The following is a 13,950-nucleotide window of genomic DNA, read 5'->3' as shown; positions in this document are numbered from 1 at the left end:
CGACTGTGAAGCCATCGATGGTCGGGGGGGTCACAAGCCATGTCTCTTGAAGGGTGATAGTGTCAAAATCTCCGAGGTTTGTTGCTCCAGGTTTAGTCAGATGGTTGAAACCCCTTGTATTCCAGGACATCATTTTGAGTGTTCGTGGCTGGCAGTCATGTGACGGTCTTTGTTCTTTCGCATCTACGTTGTTGAAGTCCGCCTGGATGCTAGACGGAGTTTGTTGCTATTTCTTTATTTGACCAGAGGACGTTTTCGGTAGCCATGCCAGTAGGTGTTTGATCGGTGCAAAAGTTGATAGATTGGTTTTAGGTGCTGATGGTTTCGTCACTCCTGAGAGTTTCTGACTTCTGTCAGACAATTTTTGTTCCGATATTTTTTCCGAGGTCGACAAAGTTCTTTTCTTTGTGTACACTCTGTCTTCTTCTCTATCTCTGGTTCTGTATGAGACTCTTTCTACGGATTTCCTAGTAGTTGAGGGTCGGTTTTTTGTCCTTTCTCTGTTGACCAATCGATGAGGAGAGATTTTTCTTTGGGGTGATAGCCAATTTCGGTCATTAAGCTCAATTTTAGACCTGTAATGATTGTTTTCATGTTGTTGCAAGGGATTGTTAGCCTCTGCATTCATGCCGGATTGCCCTCTTTTTATCTCTGAAATCAAGTACCCCTTTCTCTGGAGATCTTCCTTGCCTTCTTTAGATAGTCTGCCTTTTGCTTCTGCACTTACGTGTAGAAATGTCTTTGCTTTTTTGTCTTTGTGGTAGGGTTCTACCAGTAGCAAATCGTTTGACTTAAGGTTTTTGAAATTTTTGACATGTTTCAAAATTTTCAAAACTGTACCCCTATTTAGGGTAATCTTTTCGAAGTTTGCCGGAATCTGTTCTAATTTGAGAACGGTCGCAAGAGTCAGTCTTTGTTGTTTTACCGTTTTTTGGTTTCGATTACTGGGTTTTGGCTGGTGGTCTCCTTTCAACTCGGTGGGTGAATTTGATTTATTTAGCTGGATGAGACATTCCTTTCGATTATTATCATTTTCTTTTGGTAAGTTTAGATCTGCATAGTTTCTTTTAATTGCCACCGATTTTTTTCGTATGTAGTCCGGTCTTCTAGGATATCTTTGATTTAGACTGAGCTCCTCCTTTGTTTGATCACTGAACGTCCTTCGTTTTTTGGACGTTGGAGAGGTTGCATACTTGTGGCTTATAGGAGATCTTGTTCCTGCTTGCTTTTTAGTATAAGATGAAATTTCACTTACAGGAGACGAATAAGTGGAAATGTTCATTATCGTTTCGTCTCTTAAGAAGCCGATGACTGTAACAGGAGAATGGGGCTGTGAGGGTTCTGGTGGGCTCCTGACAAAATGGCAAATCTGGATTGGGGATTTTGAGGAGCTTGTAGCTGTATTTGACTTTGGCGCCAACTCTCTGCATTCCCCTTGGGATAAGTGGGTACGTCCGCGTGACGGAACAACTGAGGGTCGGGACGTGGGACCTGCTGTCGTAGGTTCAATGGTAGATGTTTTGCTAATTTTCTTTAAGTTGACAGAGTCAGAGGATGTGGCTTTTCTCGACGATTTTGATGAACAATTTTGGGATGGCAATTGTGGTGGCTTCAAGGCCGTTTCTCTCAGACAAGGTTTAGCCGTTTTCTTTGTCACACCTTCAAATAGGAAAAGTCCAGATGGTTCAGTTTTTTCTTTTGGTTTTTGGTTGCTCGGAGGCTTTTTCCCAAAATTGAAACTGATTTTGTTTACAAGTTGTTTGTCGGCTAACTGAGTCTGCGTGCACGCTTCTTTTACTTTTTTAGCACTTCGGTCAGTTTGCAATGCACTGTCTCTACAGTCTTTTCTGACAATAGGCAGTGATGAGGAAGTTGAGATTGTTGAATTGGGACGCTTGAGGTCATTTATGATTTTGTCGTATATTACACTGTCGGCTTTTTCTTTTGCAGTAATATAGCCTTCGAGAAAGGTCATTTTAGTGTGAGTCATGGCAATCAATGTAGTCTGATCTCTTAATGTGTCGTTTATTGCTTCGTATAACTTTCCAAATGAGGCGAGCGCGATAGTCAATGCTGACATCAATGTTGTCAAGTCTCGCTTTCTTGGTGAAGTCTCCTTTGGCACTTCCTCTGTTAAACCAGGCCCGGTGCTCTTCCTTCGGGATGGAGTATGGGCACGATCATGTTGAATAGAGGGTGATGTTTGAGATGAGGGTTCCGGGGACTTTGGTTCCAATGAAACAGTTGGAAGAGGCTGCTGGCAATTTGTTTTAACCGGAGACGGAGAATAAAGTGATGGTTGGTTCTCAGTGAGTGGCCTCTTCCCGATCTCTTTTGTAGCCTTTCCCAATGGCTGTATTTCTTTGGTTTGAAGAATGGATAGAAGGCGCTGGGACTCCTTTGCGCTACTTGTCCCTGGGTTCTCTGGAAGAGGGGAAGACTGGTTCGCTGGAGACCGGTTAGCTGATATAGGTCTGCAACTTTCCGATGGTCCTGTTTGGGCTCCTCCTTCGCTTCCAGTCAACGGAAAATCCCTCTGGTTACATTCTTTGTCTTCCAAATCTGTTGTGCTCTCTTTTGGTGTGTAGGGAAACTTGGATGCTTTTGGGCCTCCAGTCACGTCTAGTGTTGCATCCAACATTTCTGCATCTGTCAGTTCGAGCAGAACATCGTATTTTCGTTTGCCTTGGCTGGCAAAAAAACGCTTTTAGCGAATTGCATATTGCAGCGTTGGTCAGCATCTTTTCTGATGATTTTTTTTAATTAGTTTTATTTTTTTGCTGCAGAATATTGGCAGATGGTTTTTTCTTTTTATTCTGATTTCTTTGCTTTTGCTTTGCAGAATAAGTATTTTTTACTGTTTTTTTGGGGAAATTGAATATTAACCGCTGATCTGCGGGCGAGATTTCAATAGAGTCTTGTGGGTGTGGATTCCATAGATCGCTGTTTGGGTCACTGTTTTTTTCCTCTGTTGCTTGTGATTTGTCATTGGCTCCACCCCCTTGAGGAAGTGGAGCCTCATTCTCGTCCGGGGCTATCTCCGTGGCAGCCTCCGTCTGTTCGGATGACGCCTCGTACTCCCTCGTTCGCGGGACACGCGAAGCCTTCCCTGGCGTCTGCAGCGCGTCCGGACTGCTGCCAGAAAAGCTTTCATCGGTGCGTGGCGCACCTCCCGGCGCCTGCCCAGCCACCGGAGAGCCCGACCTCGAGGCAAGTTCGGGGCCTGTGTATGGGGCGATTTGGAGTAAGCCCTCCTGGGCTGTATTCGGCAGTCGGAGAGGGGGGCCGCAGGAAGTTCCCTCGCTGCCCACCCTTCGGTCGGCAGCACTGGGAACGTAAAAACGTGCGGTTTCCCCTCCTCCATTATTAATGTGCCTGTTTTTGTTGTTTTTGCTGTCATAGCTCCTAACTGGCTTGCTTCTTTACCACAGGCGTCGTCTTGGGGCAAGGCATTTGGGCTTTGGCCCTGGGTTGAAGCAAGAGATACAGATGCGCTTTGTGGGTTTCCTTGCCCAACGCAGAGTTTGCGCGTTTTGGAGGTGTGGCAAGATCCAGAGGTTTTAAGGAAATGTCACTTAGAATTCTCGGTTTTTGTGGGTTCTTTGTTCTTGATGGGGGGCGCCCCACCGATGGACATCGAGGGTCCAAGCGAAGAGGAGCTAGCCTTGAGCTCTGACTTATGCTCTGGCTTGAACTTCTCATCCACCGCGCCTCCTCATCGCCTCCTCCTGATGATGATGGCGAAATTTGATTTTCCGTTCGCCTTACTTCCATGTTGGGTTGAGGGGCTCCTGCCACCTCCTGCACACGGACTGCCACAGACTGCAACTCAGCAGCCAACTCCGCGGCCGCTCCGCGGTTTGGTGGGGTTTTTAAGTCCAACCCTCAAAGCAGAACAAAAAAACTTTAGAAAGACTGCAAACTGTAGAGTAGACTGCCATAGACTGCAACTCAGCATCCACTCTTTCTTAAGCAATAGATCCACGAGAGTTTTCTCTCCCATAGCCTCTGCTGACCCTTCCCCGATACACTGTGGTGTCCCACAAGGCTCCTGCTCGCCGACCCTTTACAATGTGTTCACCAAACCACTCTTTGATGTGCTTGATTATTTGGGTGTCTCCTATACTAACTATGCGGATGACACCCAGATACTCAGCCCCATTACTGGTGATCACACAGCCGACACTAAAGCCCTGAATGACATCTACCTGGTTATTCAAGCTTGGATGGCACAACACGAACTTTGTCTTAATGATGAAAAGACAGAGCTCTTACTACTAGGCTCAGTTCAACGTCTTAACAAACTTGACCAGGCCTTCAAGTCCTTCATCATCGATAGCAATGACATTAAGGTCTCCAAGGACACTAAAACTCTTGGCATCTATCTGGACTCCGCTCTCTCTCTAAATAGACACACCAATGCAGTAAGGTCAGCCGCGGCCCACACCTGCAAACTCATCACTGCCTGCAGACCTTTCCTGAACTCCCACAATTGCATTACCCTGGCTAGAACACTTATTATGTCCAAAATCGACTACTGCAGTGCACTGTATTTGGGGACTAGTCAATCTAACCTCAAGAAACGGCAAACAACCCAGAATAATGCCATCAGGTCGGCTCTCAATATCCCTGGGCATTCTCATATTTCTAACGTCAGATCAGATCTTAGCTGGCTCTCAGTAAAACAAAAAATTGCCTTGGAAACCTTACCCTTGACACACAAATGCCTGGAGAACAAGGCCCCACCGTACCTCTCCTCCTGTCTCACTCTTCATACCTCCACACGTCCCACTAGAACTCCTGAAACTCACACCCTCATCCTGCCCATATTCAAACTACAAAAAGCAGGTGGCGCGAGCTTCCCTGTCCTAGCCTCGAAACTCAGGAACTCCCTTCCAGTTCCCACCAGAACTGAGACTTCCTTTCAAACCTTCAAGAACAAATCTAAATCCTGGCTCCTTACAAAAAACACATAATGCACTTCTTAAACGATCAGGTACTAAATCTCTAGGTTTACTCTGTTTCTATGCTACGTACCTGCTCATTTTAGTGATTATGTCTGTATTTTCCATATATGTACCTACTTACTCTGCTTATGTCTGTATATCACTGAATTCATGACTTTGATGTGTCGATGAGACGTCCTGTAACCTGGTGAGCTTGTACCCCTTGTCATGAACCTTAATGTAATGCACTTTATCTGTGTATGTAAGACTATGCGCCCGGTTGCTCACAGGCCTGGCTGCGCTTTACAAATAAACTAAATACAAATACAAATACACCTCCTTGTGGGCCACCATCTCCTGCTTCGCTCGGGGACGCCAGTTGACGTCACTTATGTGAATGGGAGCCAGCGCTGTAGGGTCCCCTTTTTTCTCCAAATTGTATTCAATAGAGAGCAGGGAACACTCCGAACATTTCTGACAACCCAATGCCCCCCACCCCTTTACGTACCTCTTGGCGGCACACCTCTTTGAAGAGATAACTCTGTGACTCCGGTTACCTTCACTTACTTGAATGGAAGCCGGTGCTGCAGGGTCCTCTTTTTTCCCAAAATTGTATTCAATAGGGAGCAGGGGACACCTCTGCAACCCCTGATGGCATTATAGTGAACAAGGGTGCGGGAGGCAACCCCGGACCTCTGGTGGCCCTTTTGCACTATAATGACACCAAATGAGGGATTTACTCAATATTTTGGGCTGTAGTAATTTTCATACAAACGATATTTGAATAAATCTCTCATTCGTTTTTTTTTCCGAACAAATATACAGATTCCATCTGAGCACACCATGGATGATACCACTCTCAACCAGCCTATGAAAGTTCTGATTCTCCATTGATGGGTCTTATCACTCACAAAAAGTTCTTATGCCCAAATGACCCCTTCCTCATTGCACTCATCAATAGCGAATCGGCCATCAAAACTGCAACACAAATGCAAGACTTAATTCTGGGTAACGTCTCTGAACTCTTAACCATCACTGATGGATAACTACAGAATAATTTCTAAAAATAGGATTCAGGTCAACAAAGAAGGATTGGCCATCATCTACTATGATTCATTCTCCTGCAAAGAGAAAACCAAAACCCAAATTATATGCACTTGATGCTAAAATGCATTTATGGCCTGACAAGTTCTTTAGTTTGTGCTGTATCATACCACCGGCCCTCCCCCAAAAGGCACCAAAGTGCAAGCAGAGCCTATATCCCATATGTATGTGCCACCTCGAATCATGAAATCATCTTGGGCGACTTTACCATCTGGGCAGAAGATACCATTGGCACGTATTCGAAGCATCATCGAAGCAACCAGAAACAGTGAGTTTACTCCCATGTAAAAAGCAGAACAAACTCCTGCCACATACTTTCATTAAAGCTCTACGGACCACAAAGGATCCACCAGTGGTGACCACCACAGAAATCCGAAATAGTCTTAAAACCAAAGTGGAGACCAACCTCAATATGGGGGGCCCCCTCAAATGGTACATCGATTATGTGTGTCTAGTGAAATGCAGAGACAGGACACTTGAACGACTAGATTATATCGCAATTGTGTGCAAATCATGCAGCTTGCACAACCACAGCCAGCGCTGCAAACGAGACCACACCGGGCATAAAAAGGCCCATTTTCAAACTGGCATTAATAGTCCTGCACACCACAAAAGCTGATGGCCTTCGTCAGCATACAATTTACACACTACTGTCAAATGAGTTCCATTTCTACTTACTGTTGCAACCAGCTTTCCTGAAATACCAGCTTTGCCATGGGAGAATCCCTTTTTTAAGAGTTTTAAAAGTTGCTTACTTAGATCAAGGTTTCCATTAAAACATTATCCCCCCAGCAGAGGATACCTGCAATTGTAAGCCCCCAACATGATGCTTTTATTCTGACTATGCACCTGCCAACAGAACCTCGTCCGTGCATCACCCTTGCCTTACCCACCACGAGAGCAATCCCAAAACCCGTAAAGGACGCAATTATGGCACCACTTCTTAAACATTCATATATGGACCCCGATCCATTGTCGACGTACAGAACCCATTTGGGACTTACCTGACTTATTAAAGACATTGAAATCTAGCACTATACAAATGTTCTCCGACCTGGAATCAAACAGAGGATGTACTGGCTTCCAGTCCAGATCTCGACCGCAAAGTTAAAAAACCCCAATGCTATTGAACCCCAAAGAACAGCTACTTATGCCAGAGACTGAGGCAGTACATGCACTCTGGTTCTATTAAACCCATCAAAAGCATTAGATAGCATCAATGATGTTATATTGACAATCCGCCCAGCATCATGGGGGGAAGTATCCAGGACTACTTCATTGTGACTCTAACCCTTCCAACACATTCAAGGGAGTCACCTTTTCACCCACCAAATAAAAATCCTCCTTGTTCAAAATCAACGAAATCACCTGTGTCCCCCGTAAGAGCCTCCTCAAGAATTGGCCTCATTGACAATCTCATTCGCTACCACCAGTAACAGTGGCATGTATGTAGACGATGCCCAGCTCTACCGCAAGTTGGCAGCTGGACGTAGGGTTCACCATTATTTTAGACAGAGCCTATCATGAGTTCAACCTTCCAAAGCCTAGATCCTGCTCATACACTCTCTTGTACCTTCGCATCTCCCTTTCTCCTGGCTAGATTCCATTGGACTTTCCCCACACCTTTACCAAAAGTAGACAACCCTGGTGTTATAATTAACAGCCAATGTTCATTCACAACTCAAGCAAAGCACTTGCCAAAACAGTTGCCAAAACATCATGTATGCTTACTAAGAGAGCCACCAAACAAATCTGCGTTCTGTCTAGATTCCGACTGTTTTTTGGGGTGAGTGAGTTCCTTGTGCCCTTGTACCTCACTCTCCTGCTTCACTCATTTTGATTGGGGTGCACTGGTCAGTACCTGTAGCTACCAATGCAGGGAATATGTCTTCCTTCGTTTTCCGCCTTTTGTTTGTATAGTGTAGCACAAGCCACGTTCAGTGGAGTGCTGCAGAGACACTTTTTTCACTTTTTCTTTTCTGTAAATAACATCCCAATTACTTTTGTGATGTATACTGAACTGTAGGCCCGTTTCTAGGGGCGGGCCAGGTGGGTGGTTGCCCAGGGAGCAGGGGGGATAAGGGGCGCAAACGAGGCATGTGTGAATCTGACCCAGGGCGCCATGGAGAAGTGCGCACCATAAACAAATGCACTTTAATGGCCAGTGCTTACGGAAAGCGGGCTGCATGCTGGGGAGACAGCGTAGGGGACTGGGCGGGTTGCAGAGTAACTGTCATGTATACAAAACAAAATAAAGCACACGCTGTGTGACCCAGGCCCAGCAGCTCACCAGAACAAAATGGCGAAATTGTCCCCACTATAGCTGAGATGAACAGCTGATAATACTCTACACCTGGTTAGGTCTCTCCATTCACTCTCCCAATCTAGAGTATGACTCATTCTCGCTGACAGGTCTATGGGTTTTCACTCTACAGAGGTTATTGTTACACAGTTGCTGCTCTCAAAATCCAAGCATTTCTGCAAGCTCAGTCCTCACAGCATTTTCAGTTTGCGGAGCCAGCCCAGGCGTGAAAAAAAGCAGGATAAAAAAATGTGTACACCCTCACTCCGACACCTTAAATTTCCCCTGGCCATGCTTAAGAAGGCCACCCAGGCCTGTATATTTTCTTTTGCATTCTGGGGCTTTTAGTTTTTCCCCATTGGAAATCAAGGAAAACTACAAGTGCCAGAATTCCAAGCAAAAACAGGACTAGCTGTCCTTCTCACACAAGGCCATGGGAAACCTGAGAGCTCTTACCTTTTGGTGAGCATTAAGCTTTTAAAATCTTGCCGAAATTGTCGTTTGGGAAGCAATGATATGGTAAAAGTGTCTTAGCACGTTTCATATAACTAGCTGTAGAGTCCCCAGCAGCTGTCATGATTGCACCTAGTACAAGAGGTGCACTGCGATCTGGAGCATTACGCTGGGCAGCGCTTGTTTGCTTCAAGTGAGTGAGCGGCAAATGTATGGGGGTGCACATATTTGTTGTTTGCACTGCGCACCATATAGCGCAGATACTGACCTGAGATTGGCAGTGAACTATTCTTTAAAAATCTTTTTCCCGATGCACAGCCGTTCACCTTGCTTTTTTTACCACAATTATGCCCATCAAGTCCGATCTATGAAAGCCTTGTCAAAACAGGTTAATCCGTGTTCCTCTAAAACCATCAAGGACCACATTGACACCCTCGCTCCGGTCCTTGCTGATGTTTGCAACCACTCCTTTGCCTCAGGATCCTTCCCCTCCCGTCTGAAGCACTCCCTTGTGCATCCTCTTCTCAAGAAACCCACAGCTGATCCTTCTTGTCTGGCTAACTATCGCTCAATTTCCATTATTCCCTTTCTGGGCAAACTCCTGGAAAAGTTGACCATCTCTCAGCTTAACCTTCATTCCCATTCTGTTGGCTGTCCCTGCTCACCCTGCCACACTCCCGCACTGCCTCCGGGCCACCCCTTGTACCTAGCTCTGTATCTGTACCCATACAGACCCTCCTTTTCTTCCTGCACTTATCAGACCTACCCTGTCTGCTTCCTTAAACCCAGCACTTGCCAATTGAACTGCAACTGACTAAAACTGAACTGCACCTGACTGCAACTGGCCTGCACCTGACTGCAACTGAACTGCACCTGACTGCAACTGGCCTGCACCTGACTGCAACTGGCCTGCACCTGACTGCAACTGAACTGCACCTGCCTGCAACTGGCCTGCACCTGACTGCAACTAGCCTGCACCTAACTGAAACTGGCCTGCACATGACTGCAACTAGCCTGCAACTGACTGCAGCGGGCCTGTGCCTGACTGCAACTGGCTTGCACCCGACTGCAACTGAACTGCAATTGTGCACTGGCCCCCGCCTTCCTCATCATTGGACACTTTTTTGGAATCCTCAGAGCTCTCTTGTGACCTCGCAAACCTGCTGCTGCCATTTCTAACCATGTGGAAGTGACTGCTGGAACCTGAAGTCTGACTTCTCTGATCCCGAGTGTCTGCCTAGCCTGTCTGGGGTCACAACAATGTCTCAACTAATGGCAGGGGCCCTAATATACTGACAAGGGTTCCAGTGGACCAATTAAAATACATACACAACGAAGAGCCTTGTAAGTCGAGTACATGCATACATTAGAAAATAATACAGGAGTAAACAAAAGCAAACAACTGCATTGTTTTACAGTTAAGTCAATGTCAAATGAATTGAACTGTGGACCAATCAGTAAATACATGAATTAGCGTGTATTAAACCACGTGCTCGATTCATATTTTCAATAGAAGGAACACACCATATATGACAGCAAAATACATTTACAAAGAGTAACAGAACAGTGATGCAATGACATTAATGCTGATGTCAAAGTGGTCATAGAGCACGGTCTTTTTGTCCACACTGTGTTTGCACAAGAATCCTTAAAGACCTAGGGCCACCTTACAAGGCTGGCGGTAGCCGTGCCTGTAGTACAGGCACGGTTGCCGCCGGTATTCATTTTTTTCTGGTGCCCAGAAAAGGGCAATTACCGGGTCATTACGACATTGCCGGATCCGGTAATTGGCCTTTTCTGGGCGCTGGAAAAAATTAGTCCCCATTCTCATTGAGCCCCATAGGGCTCAATGGGAATGGCGATGGTGGTAGCACCGGTACCATTAATAAACCATTAATAACGTACCGGTGCTACCATCATGTTCTGCTTGTGGGTGCCGGTACGGCCACCAGGTCGACCTGGTCGCTGCAATGGCACCAGCAAGCAGAACTCGTAATATGGCAGTACGGTATCAACGGTGCCGGTAGTGATACCAGCGCCGTTGTTACCTTACCGCCATACTTGTAATGAGGCCACTAGTGTCTTAGCCCGACATGTTTAAATCCCCTCTTCAGTGCAGGGCAAAACCATAGTTGATGGTGTAATAGTTGTAACCTCAACCTCTGAGGCATAATAGTGTGTCGGAAGCGTTCACATTATATGCCTCCCAATATGGTCCTGCAATGTGAATAGAAGCGCTTGGGAAGGATCCACTGCACCACTGTGTACTCTGCATAATGGTTCATCGCCACATTCAACCAGAGGTTTCAGTCTAGAAGGTCTGGGTTTACTTTAAGGGACCAAATTGGTCACAAAATAGCATACGAACACCCACCCCAACACGGATCCAAAGATTACAACGGTAGAAAACAAGACCACCAGGATTTCCTTCAAGTTGAAGAAATATGTGCTTGCAACTCCGGCCTGGGCCTTGAAATGATACACTGGCTCCCAGCAACATGGGGGATACACATGAAAGCAATGTACACAATACGTGAGGCCTATTAAGAATGGAACTGGAGAACAGAGAATGTCCCCACATTTCACATTCAGCAAATCAAAAATGATTTATTTAATCCACCAAAATAGCCTTAGTGTGAAGAAACAGCGAGGAGGGACAGTGAGAACCATGACCCCTCAGATCCAGAATAACCATGACCATTCCAGTATTTCCCAAGACCTGCACCTTCATTTATTTCGGCATTCCTTTGACTTCTAGGTGGATATTGCCATTTAATCCCTGGCCTATGATTGCGGAAGACATCGGTTAGTGGTTTGATAACTCAGGCTCCTTCAGGTTAAACAACTCTTTACTAATGTATCTGATCTGATTGTAGCCTTCCAGTTTCAGAATCACCCCACTCTGCTTGCTATATTTCGGTTCAGAATGTTTTGTCTGACTCTTGTGCCCATTTTGATTGGACCAATCATTTAGGGATCCTAATCTGTATCCCATGCCCTCCACTGCACCAGAGCCCCAGTGATCAGTCATGCCAGCTTATTGTCTTGCTCGGCTTCTCAATACGCTTATTGCATCATTGAAGCATTAGGGCCTGCAAAACAGGGCTCTATTGTGTGGCAGATGTCGGTCATCCAGGTTACTGGTTCTGAGGCAAAGCCAGGGCCCTCTAAAGAGGGTGAACGTGATCTAGCACACAATAGAGCCCTATGGGAAGGGCACTAAAACTATTAGAACTTTGGAGGAAAAATAGGAGGAAGCCTCACCTGGGACAAAGCTTGTCCATGTCTCTTTGCTCAGTGTGCTGTGTGCATGCATCACAAAGGGACACCTGGAATGCAGCATGCACACGTGACTGGAGCCTGCTTTCCAAGGTTGCTGAATGGCTAGAGAGCTGGAAACAGTGAGACACATGAAATTCAGGCTTCTGTAGGTGGGTAGAGACTGTGACTGGAGCCTGCTTTCCAAGGTTGTGGATTGGCTAGAGAGCTGGAAACAGTGAGAAGCAAGCATGGAATTCAGGCTTCTGTAGGTGGGTAGAGACTGGATTTCATACTTTCTGATTGTCAAAAGAGAAGAAAGAATGCTCAGATCAAACTTCAGTGATCAATTTTAAATCTAAATGCTCCTCTCATAAATCACTTTACCCACAGCGCAGAGCAGCCTATCTAACCAACAATTAACTGGTAGGAGTGAGTGAATCATATGATGAGATGATTAAGTCCCCAAAAAACTAATTTAAATTCACAGATGGACCTATTCAAAAATAAATATTAAAGTAAAACACATTCAGGCTCCTCCAGACTGGGTAGTGCCGCCAACATTTATGGTCACTAAAGAAATGAATTCAGTAGCTGGAATGTTTAAGGGCACTCATATGTCTTTAATTCTGTGAGGATTGTATTCTTATTTTTTTGACTGCTTCTAACAAGGTGAATGGGTACATGAGTCATGTTGCCTGCTCATTTCATTTACCCTGCTTAACTTGAATCTTTTCAATACATTTCTGGCATGAAATAATGTTGTGGACCCCCATGGTCCTGCCCCACCAAACCTTTAAAGTCATTGCTTCGTGTTAAAGAATACTCTTTGTTCTAGCCTTAACTCATCGTCAACCTCTGGGGTTGTACCCACTTCTTACACACACCCAGTGGTGATTTCCCCTATTATTCATATAAATAGCTTTATCCCAGACTCCACCAATATTTAAGCGCTGCAATAAAAGTTATTATTACCCAATTTCATCGCACTCAATTTATTGACCTCAGAAGGATGAGGGACTGAGTTGCCTCTCGAAGGATTCGAATTTGTGAAGTGCAGGCTCGGCCAATGTTGGAGCTGGGCACTCAATTTGTGAGCTACAGTTCCTGGATCTTGAAGAAACCATTGTGTTAAAGGTGCTAATTCAGAAGGGGGACAAACCTAGCAGCTGTGAGAGTAAAGAAGGATGTGGCGGGGGCAGCTACATGGGAAATGACACAGGTACTCTAAGCCGCAGACGCCCCGTATAAAGGGCTTCACCGGGAACGGTTGGGGTAATGATGCATTGGGTTACACCAGTTCAAGAGATTGTCCTATGCTTAGCTAAAGAAGAAGAAGGATACAAATAGTTGTATCATAAACACATGTAGCAGAAAATCCCTCTGGCGGGCTGGACCTAGGAAACCTCGATCTAAGACACATGACCAGTACGACAGGGATCTGCAAAAGGTGGGGACTTAAGCTACTCATTATGAAAAAAACAAACAGAACTAGAACAAGGTGATGTAATTACAGGGCAGTCAGTCGCCAAGTACGGCAGCGGGGAAAAAAATGCCTCTGTACCAATGTGCCGGTCACATGACCAACGATGCCCATCAGCAAGCGGCTGTGGGAAAGGAACACTGGACGGAGTGGCGTTCCTGGGAGAACCAATCAGATGGCACGTTTTTGAGCTCTGGGGAGGTGGCCAGCCTACAAAGTATCTACTGCAGGTATCGTGTGAATGTCCGCTTTCCCACCAGCTGCAGGGTGTCTCGTGTTCCGTTCTCAATGGTGCTGACCTCTGGCAGTGTATTAAAGTTCCGGTGGTTAGCACAAATGTTACTTCAATAATAACAAGTTGTTCTGGGATGGGGTGTGAATAAATGTTGTACCACATGGGTAGG

Source organism: Ambystoma mexicanum, chromosome 8, assembly GCF_040938575.1.
Source record: "Ambystoma mexicanum isolate Mex_15411 chromosome 8, UKY_AmexF1_1, whole genome shotgun sequence".
Classification (NCBI taxonomy): domain Eukaryota; kingdom Metazoa; phylum Chordata; class Amphibia; order Caudata; family Ambystomatidae; genus Ambystoma; species Ambystoma mexicanum.
Note: the sequence above shows the minus strand (reverse complement) of the source record.